The sequence below is a fragment of the Pan troglodytes genome, chromosome 4 (genome assembly GCF_028858775.2).
Source record: "Pan troglodytes isolate AG18354 chromosome 4, NHGRI_mPanTro3-v2.0_pri, whole genome shotgun sequence".
Taxonomy (NCBI): domain Eukaryota; kingdom Metazoa; phylum Chordata; class Mammalia; order Primates; family Hominidae; genus Pan; species Pan troglodytes.
Genome location: NC_072402.2, coordinates 107,625,039 through 107,634,805, shown reverse-complemented (window position 1 = coordinate 107,634,805; position 9,767 = coordinate 107,625,039). Strand labels below are relative to the sequence as shown.

The 9,767-nt window shown below is 39.4% G+C and overlaps 1 protein-coding gene across 2 annotated transcripts in view; it reads right to left on the bottom strand.

Moving 5' to 3' along the window:
• Positions 1-222: 222 nt before the first annotated feature.
• The window catches only part of LOC100610176 (uncharacterized), a 29,927-nt gene continuing 20,382 nt past the window's right edge, over positions 223-9,767 (bottom strand). The window contains exons 6-7 of one of the 2 annotated variants that reach the window (XM_063810096.1): positions 1,877-1,945; positions 223-1,604 (exon numbers count right to left, since the gene is read on the bottom strand). The gene's annotated coding sequence lies outside the window, so the exon portion shown is untranslated. 2 annotated transcript variants of the gene reach the window in all.

The window sequence follows — 9,767 nt, the reverse complement described above, 5'->3', positions numbered from 1 at the left end:
TTAAAGGGTAGGTATAATTTGGACCTATCTGGAAAGCATTTCAGAGGCATTGTCATTTGAAAGCTTTCTATTTTTACAGTAAATATTCTAAAATAAATAGGTGGGTTTTTTTGTTTGTTTGTTTTTCAGATGAATTTTCACTGTGGCAAGAGTGGCCTGGAGCGAGCAAGTATTTCCAAGAAGACACCAGACAGTGGGAAAGCACAAGCTGGACCCATGAACTTTCTGGATTCACATTTTCATTTAAAATAGGCAAAACTTTGACAACCTCAGATATAAGTGATAGAAACAGAAGTTTTTCAGTAACTTTTTTGGGAGGTATGTGACCAGTGGAGATACGTTCAAACTCCTGTCGCAAAGCAGAAGGGGGCCCACAGTACTATCTCTGGCTGGGTATTAGAGGCTTATGGAGGGGTTGCTCTGCAGGCTAGAAGTATAGGTACAGAAGGTAGCACCTGGGCCTAGAGACTGGATATGTGAGCAGGCTAGCCTGCTAGAGTTGTCAATCTAAAGACAGCATGGTGAGGCCATAGTGAATCTAGAGCATGAGATCAAGTCCAGCAGTTCCCTGAGGTACTAAGGCTGACCACAGGACTCATAATATTGTGCACAATGGACAAGGCCTGCAGAGAGCCAGGAGTCATGACAGTTGCACTTTCAGTCATGCAATGTAATGATGGACCCTTCAGCAAGCCTGCAAATAAGACAGGAGACTCTCCAGGAAATGGGTGCCCACCTGGGTCAGGCACACTGGTCCGGCTATGGAGATTCTGAAATTTGCATGTGCCACCACAGGATGAAGCTGTTGCCCTGCAACTCAGTGGGGTTGTGCCAACAGGAAAGGCTCACTTGGCAGCATCATGGAAGCAGGTTGTTCAAAGAAGCATTTATTAGGACGTGAAGGGGAAATGCCTAAATTCTCCTCTGAGGCCTAAAATCAGAGCAGGGAGAAGTGCTGCTGGCATTGCCGAAGGAATTTTAACCAGTGGGGGACAACAAGAGAGACTGAAAAGTGCAGCCAGGTCCATCCTGTGCCTGGAACAACCTGTAGGTCACAGAATCTACACTTTCTTAGTGACACAGTGTAATACAGTTAGTCCATCATGTTATCTAAGAACTCTTGTGGGGATGGGTACTGAATCTTACTTAGTTTATTGGTATGAGTACTTTTGAAGTGAACAGACTAGTATTAAACTGCTTTGCTACCCCATTTAGAGAAATGCACAGGATTCTGAGTAGAAGCTTTAGCCAACAGAAGCATGACTCCTCTGAATGTAACCGAGCCTTTTTTCCTTTCATTCTTTTTTGCTGGCATTTTTAACCCATGAATCATGAAAAAAATTTCCCCCTAAAGATCACTGTTTCATTAAATAGACAACCATCTTCCAGCCAACTCTGAGATCTGTCTGCCCAGGGCCATAATGTCCAGATGCTAGGTTCCATCACTGTAATCTGGAGACACAGGCATCCATGCAATTCTTCCCCTGGTTCATAATGATATTTTGAAATACAATCTGCTATTTAAAATAGCTGTTGTTGATTTACTTGGGACACATGCTGATTTTATGTCAAACAGAATGTCATGTGAACTTCTCCAAGGAGTCCTAGGGAAAAAAAGAAGAGCACAGAAGATAAGAACAGCATTTATAAATGTTTGCCTACGTTGGAATCCCCAATATAAAATTTTTTGACACTCTGAGAAATAACATACCTATGTAACTGACTTAATATTTCTTATTCCATCCTCCAATCTCCTATGCTGATATGAGCAAGGAGAAAAAAGAAAAAAATCCCCTACTGACAGTGAAATGCTTGTTACACTGATGAAACCTTTGATAAATACTAAAAAATATATATTTTCAGGGAAGTAACTTACCTCTTCAAGTCTTCTATTTCTGTTCCATCTTCTTTTCCCCTCAACCTCAACTAATTTCCATCATTTTCCCTGAAATTAATGCAAATTTATCTGATTTTAAAAAGATTTCTTGTGTAAAAAGCACTTCGAAGGCATAAAATGGGAATGGGGGCTTCCTTTTTAGCTTTCTATCTCCAGTAGCTAACACAGAGCCTGGCATGTGTGGGCATTTAACAAATTCCTAAATAATTAAGTTGAATAAAGAGTGCAGTTAGTACCCCAGAAAGGAGGAGCTGAGAACTCCCTAAGCAGAAATTAGCCTCTCCTTTAACATTATCCCCTCTATCCTGCAGGTTGATATTTATCTCCACGGTCCAGCTCTGTGATCACCTCCCTCACCTTGCCAGTCACCATCAGTAGACCCCCACCTTCCAGCACTGGGCCTCTCTATTCTGCCTTGAGGTGTTATATCAGTCTGTGCCCCTGACTCTCAGTTCTGCTTTCTTCAATGTCCTGGAGCCAACTCTCACCCTGGCTTGCTCTTTCACCAGCTCACCTCCATTCTCACCCTAATTGCTTCCATCCGCAGTCCCTACACTGACACATCCATGTTTCAGGAAAGTGAATTACAAAAGAACCCAGGTTGGTTTTCGTTTGTTTGTTTTGTTTGTTTGTTTGTTTTTTCAATTTTGCCCCAAAAGCCCATTCCAAAGCACATCCAAGTGGTCAGTTTCCCTTGTGGTGTATCCTTGTGATGTATTGGCATATCTAGGACTCCTTAGGGAGAAAAAAACCGCAGGAGTTATAAAGAATCAGCAACTACACAAACATGGCTACTGAACATCACTGTGAGAACGAACAGTAGTGCACTGGAGTTAGCCAACACAGCAGGCATTTTCTGATTCCATAAGGAAGACCTGATGTCCTTATGCATCAAAAGTTAAACATGACAAAGAGATTTTCAAAGAAATTTAGATGGTATGGTGAATTAATAAGATTTTTTAAAGTCACTATGAAGCATCTACTATACGCTAGTCTTATTTCAGATGCTGAGGATACAACAGTAAACTTCGCTTTCAGGGAACTTACCTTTACTTGGAAAGACTGAGAAAACAAAAAACAAAAGCAAGTTAAAAACAAAAAATAAATGATGTAACTTTAGACACTAATAGATGCTCTAAAGGAAAATTAATCAAGTTGAGAGATTGTGGCGACACAGCAGGGACTCAAGGACCATTTTAGGTCAGATGGTCAGCGAAGGACTCTGGATAAAATCCTTCAAAATCTGGAAGAGAAACTTCAGGCAGAGGAAACAGGAATTGCAAAGAGCCTGAGAAGAAAATAAGCCTGGCATGTTTAAGGAACCCAAGAAAGCTCAGATGACCAGAACAGAATGTGTAATGGGGACAAAAATAGAAAATAAAATTAAATCTGATGTGAGATTTATTGGCCAGTGTAAAGAATTTGAGTTGGAGGATTTTGAATGAGAAGTGAAGGAATCGCACTGAGATTTTAAAAGATCTTTGAAGGTGATGTGTGGACACTGGATTTTGGGCAGTCTAGAGTGAAAGCAAAATCCATTACAAGACTTTCACCCTAGTCCAAATGAGAGATGATGGTGACTTAATAGAATGATAGAATAGGATATTAATGACTTAATAGAATGAACAAGTGATAGGATAGTAGTCATGAACTTGGTGGAGAATAGTTGGATATATAATTTGAAGAATGGACAGGATTTGCTGATGGGTAGGATTTAGTATATGAAGGAAGAAGATTCAAAGTTAACTCCTGGAACTTTGGCCTGACTAACTGAATAGATGTACTGAACATGCTAAGTTTGAGAAACTTATTAGATAGACACTGGCAATGCCACAGAGGCACCTTGATGGGAGTTTGTAATTCAAAGGACAAGTTGAGGCTGGAGATAATATTTACAGCCATGAAACTGGATGGAGTCACCTAACAATACAAAGAAGACAAAAATCTGATAAATAAGCCCCCCCAAACTCCAAAACAGTGATCAGAAAGAAGATAAGGAACCCATAGAGAAGCCTGAAAAGTAGTTGAGGAGACAGAATGAGTATGAGAAAATTGTCACAGCCTGGAGGTCAAGTGAAGAGTGTTTCAAGAAGTAAAAAATTGTGTCAAATGATGCAGAGAGTTCACAAAGAATGAGTGCTGTAAGGTGATCACTAGATCCAGCAATGTGGAAGTCACTGGTGACTTTACCAGAACAGGTTCAAATGAGTGATGAGAACAAAGCCTGATGAAATGAGTTAAAAACAGACTGGAAGATGAGCAAGCAGAAGGAGAGTATAGACAACTCCATTGAGTGTTTTGTCATGGAGGGGAGCAGTGCAAGTGGGCAGTAGGTGGAGAAAGACATGGGACTGGGAATTAAAGTTCTTTTGTTTTTGTTCTTTTAACATGAGAAATATTAAGAGTTTTTGTATACCCATGGGAATGATCCAGTTGATGGGGAATATTAATGATACAGAACACAAGATGAACTTCTGGAGTTAAGTAAGTAAAAGGAGATGAGCTGCAGTTACTAAGTGAATAGAGAAATTGGCTTTTGATAGGACAAATTGTTCTAATTTAAATGCTTTTCTTTCAGAAGAAAATACATTAATTGCTCCTTTTTTTCCTCCCTTAATAAATACAACCTTGTGGGTTAACTCTAAAAGAGAGTTACTACCTTTTCACACACCAGAAAGCTAAAATAACACAGTCAAGTGATTTGTCCAAAGTCACATACAGCCAGGCCTCATTCCCTGAGTTTCTGATGCCTTATCAATGGTTCTTTCTGCCTCTCTACACAACATGTGTGTCAGAGTCAGGCAATGGAAATGTCACTCTCAAGGGCCGATTCAAAGCCACAGGTTTAGACTCTCGTGGAAATTAAGTAAGGCAAACTTTTGACAAATTCATTCAAAAAAACTGTTTTCAACTTCAATCTGCACCTGTCTTTTCCCCAATCAGCCTAGATCAGAGATTCAGAGCTGACAGATGGTCTTTATGACTTATCAAGGGAGCACTCCTATCCCTTCTATTCTGCCAGTCCTTCCAGACGGATTTTTTTCTCAAATGGCAGTCTTATCAAGGATATAGTTTATTCTGCTAGCAAATAGCCAAGGGACAGGCTAGAAACAGATAGGCAGCAGAGGGAAGATGGTCTGGAATTATCAATTTGCTGGGCCTCATGCTCAAACGCATAATTAACAGTTGATAATTGTTCTGGGTTGGGCAGAGTCCTATAATGGTTAGATCAAGGCATAGTTTACTGTACTTTAATCTGGGCATTTACAATTATTCTCCCCTTAATATAAATTAGGAAGTTGGAAGCTCTCTCTCTCAAACAGATTTCTCTCTCTCTCTTTTTTTTTTTTTTTAACAACTCTACTACCACCTAACTTGCCCTTTAAAAATATGCTCAGATTCTTCCAAGGATAAGAGTGAGAGACAAGAGGATATGAATCCAAAAGGTGGTTTCTGCTGTTTTGCCACATCTGCTCAAAATTCCACAGCTGGCACTGCCTCCTAGAGATTACCAGAATGACTAATGATTCACACAGCTCCCAGTCTTAAATGTGCTCGGGAAAATGTTCAGGGATTTGACCACAGCTTTTCAACATCAAGAATGAGAGGTGTGAGAGCTCCCAGACATCAGCTAGTTCATCTCTTGCCAGATCTGGATTTTTCCCTTCTGGATAAGATTCTAGCAGATGCTTTAGCTAGTCTTGTTTTAAATATCTTAAATGATGGCACTCCCTCCACTTTCCAAGGGTAAGGCTTTTTCACAGTCCAGTGGATCTTCTCACCAGTCTGTGTTTTCCAGAAACTTGCCTGACATTTATCTTTTGTTAATTTCTTAACATAACTCATGTTTATTCACTTTGGCAACTCACCTGCAAGCAGCATCTCTCCCTCATTGGCAATTAAGCAACTAAGTCTACAAGCGAGAGATCATCAGCCAATGTCTTCCCTCTATTTCTTTTTCTTGCTGGATAAATCCAGCATGCCAAGAAGTTCTGTGCACTGAACACCCAGTGGTTTTCTGTTCATTTTACTCTGTCTCTTCAATTATTACCTCATCACGCTCAGCCACCGCGTGGACTGTTCCTATCTACCAAGCTTGGCAGGGGACTCAAGTATCAACACAATGCAGTCATTCTCACTGATTCCTGGCCCTGACCCTACAAGGATTCACAACAAATTCCATCCTGTCACAGATTGCAGCATGGGTATGGTTAATAGAAGATACACACTGCATCAAGGTCAATGTAGAAGACTCCACCCCATCACCAAGTGGCTCCATGTTTTCTGCTGTGATGGTATCTTGTCCACGCTCATGCCAGCCTCTCTCTACGCATCAAACCCACTGCTACTTTTCTTCTAGCCCATTCTTCTCACTCTAGACACTACTTTTGGGCCCCTTAGCTCTTCACTTCTAAATTTTCTCTCAACCTTCTTCTCTTTGTACCTCACAGCTCTCATTTGAACCTTGCTGCATATTTTCCCAGCTGAATATGTTAATCACATTCATCTTTTCCGCCTCTGCTGTAGACAACCCTGTGGGCTAAATAAGTCATATTATTTCTTTCACTTTTTCACATACTGGAAAATTAAGACAGCATAGTCAAGTGACTTGTCTCAAGTCACAGCTAATATCAGGGTCGGAGCCAGCACTCATACCCTGAGCCCTATCCATAGTTCCTCCTGATTTTCTACACAACACATGCATCAGTGACACACAATGGACACAGGCTTTGCTATTGACTCCCCTATTATTCCAGGAAGGTGCTACATACCTAAATATATTTATTGTACATGCTGTAAAAATCAACTTTCTAACTTTCCTTTTTACAAGAATTGTGTCTTGGATGTTATTTTAAATGATTGAAAACAAAAGACAAGTATAGTCAACAGTAATTTATTGTACTTTTAAAAATAACTAAAAAAGTATAATTGGTATGTTTGTAACCCAAAGCAATGATAAATGCTTGAGGTGATGGATACTCCATTTACCCTGAGGTGATTATTACATATTGTATGCCTATATCAAAATAACTCAAGTGCCTCATAAATAATACATCTACTATGTACCCATAAAATTTAAAAATACTTATTTTTAAAAAAACAAAGGAACAGTTTCTTGCAAAGTTAAATCACTTTTTTCCCTTTGCATTTAGACCAAATATATTTTGCTCTGCAGAAATGCCTAAGTAAATTATGTGATAACTGAAAAGTAGTTTAATAGAATTTACATTTGATTTTTTAAAAATCCATTAAGCTAAGGATTTATAAAGACATTTTTTCTTCTGCTCAATACTTGCCTGAACAAAACACCCACCCAGCCAAAATCAAACAAAAAGCTTCTTTTGTCTTCATGAACTGATGTCACTTGAGTTGTACTACTTTAGAATCCACAGGACTAGAGTGAAAAAACAAGCAACTGGAATGTGAACAACATCAGGGAGATGTGACTCACATACCTGCTTACTGGCTATTAGACCTCTTTAAATTTCCCACACAATATGAACTATGGTCTGCTTCAATTTCCACACTGTATTTTAAGAGTTTTTGCTTCAATACTCTAGTATAATTTCTAAAAACACAAGGCTTCACAGCTATGGCCAACTGCTTATCCCAGGCAAATTAAATTAAGCCCCTGGCATGCAACTTAAAGTTTGTTTCGCCTAATGAAGCAGCTAATGGGTATGGATGAATCTGAGGTGCAGATAAAAATATTGTTTTCAAAGAGCCTTTCTGATTACCATGCTCTGAAATGAGCAAAGAAAAATATTTATGCAGCCATTTTTATAATCATGCTCAAATCCATTCGTTAAGCTCCTGGGAAGATTTCAGAAAACTCTGTCCTATCTTTCCATGAGGTGACCTGCTCATTGCTAAAGAAGGTTAAAATCCTTCACCAGCGATTTTCTGTATTGTGTCAACACCCAGTCATCTTTAATATGACTTGTGGCAAAATAACCTCTTCCCATTGCCAACATGTATCTTCACTCAAGGACTGTGTGGGTCTCTATTCCAATGAAGCACCATTCTAATAAAGTGCCTCATCTAATAAATGGCCCTGGTGCTGCTGTGCCACTGCAACAACTGTTAGTGGGATGGAGGAGAGAAGAAACAAATAAATAGTTGGGGAGGAGTCTCTGAGACATCAACATTCTGGAACGTGTATTATTTACCTATCATTTTGCTGTGTTTTCATGTATTAAATGTCAGAGAAGATGGCCCTCTTTCCCAGTGAATCTCCTTTTCATTGCATCTTTTTAAAGTAAGCTTTCATTAACAACAAAGCAAATATATGTGTTATTTTCCAAAACTTACAATCATAAAATAAACTTCATGCCATGTTAAAGTCAGTTAAACACTGGGGCTCAGTGGCTCACTCCTGTAATCCCAGCACTTTGGGAGGCAAAGGTGGTCAGATCACTTGAGGCCAGGAGTTTGGGACCAGCCTGGCCAACAAGCCAAAATCCTGTCTCTACTAAAAATACAAAAATTAGCCAGGTGAGGTGGTGCATGCCTGTAATCCCAGCTACTCGGGAGGCTGAGGCACGAGAATCACTTGAACCCAGGTGGTGGAGATTGCAGTGAGCCAAGATCACGCCATTGCATTACAGCCTGGATGACAGAGAAAAAAAAAAAAGTCAGTTAAACAAAATTTTGAAGACAACCATTTTAAATGACAGCTATCACTGTGACAGATTTATCTCAAATTCTATCCATTCCATCCATTGTCCTTGTAAACATGGGCATTTTGGGGGAGGGGGGTTCTGTGTGTTTTTATTCTTCTTTTAGTTTTGATTTTCTTCTTAGATCTCTTACCCATTTGTAATAAGAGAGTGAAGAAATACCATGGATATAGACGAAAAAAACCCAAGGCCACAGCAAATGTTCCAGAGGCATCTGTAAACTGAAGTCAGGTTACTGTGTGGATAATTCTCAAGCAAATGGATGCCTTTATGGTCCTCCATGCATTTACTTCATTTGGTCCACAGGTGAACTTGTCACATCACATTTATGGCAAAAAATCCTTTATGTTTCAGGTATTTCCTGAACCTTAAGTGAGTTTCTATTAGACATGTTCTGTTTCCAAGCAATCTGTTTTCCACCCCTGTGTCCAGGAAATGATTATCAGAAAGGAAGAGAGAAAAATGACATCATAATGTAATCTGGCCCCTCTTTTGCTGGGCTAGGAACACAGCATCTGGCAGAGACTTTCAAGTGTCAGATACTACTTTATCCATCTATTTCTGAAGTTCATTTAATAAATAATGGAGACTGATATGAAAAGGCTTCTAGTTCTGCCAATGGAAATCCCTCACCCTGGCTATGAAACAAACTTTAAAAAAGAAATTGTGACTTTTCTGATGTTAGTTTGCTTCAGATGAAACTTGTTCTTATTCCTAGCTTGAAGAAGAAAATTTCACCCTTTGCCCCTTTAAGGCTGTATAACTTTTCTTCCCACAAACTAACAGTATCTCCACAAGGCACTACTGTCCAGGTTGAGATGAAGGTTCCAGTTGCATTCTCTTCTGGGCGCACGTCATTTTGTTTGCTGTTCACTTATCACATCAAAATGCGTAGCAAGTACCAGCTTCCCGTCAGATAACACATATACATGAGGTATATGCACTCATGTGTATACACATATAACTCAATCTAACTTTCCCCTTTCTATAAATTCAAATTATGTCCCCTGATGTGGTCCATCCTGGAGGTCACGCACAGAGCTCTTACCTGAAATGGAAGGGAAGATAGGAAGGAACCTAACACATATTTAGCATCTACTATATGTATATAAAATTAAGACATATATTATCTTATTTTATCCTCACAACAACCCTGTCAGGTGTACATTATTACTTCTATAGATGAAACA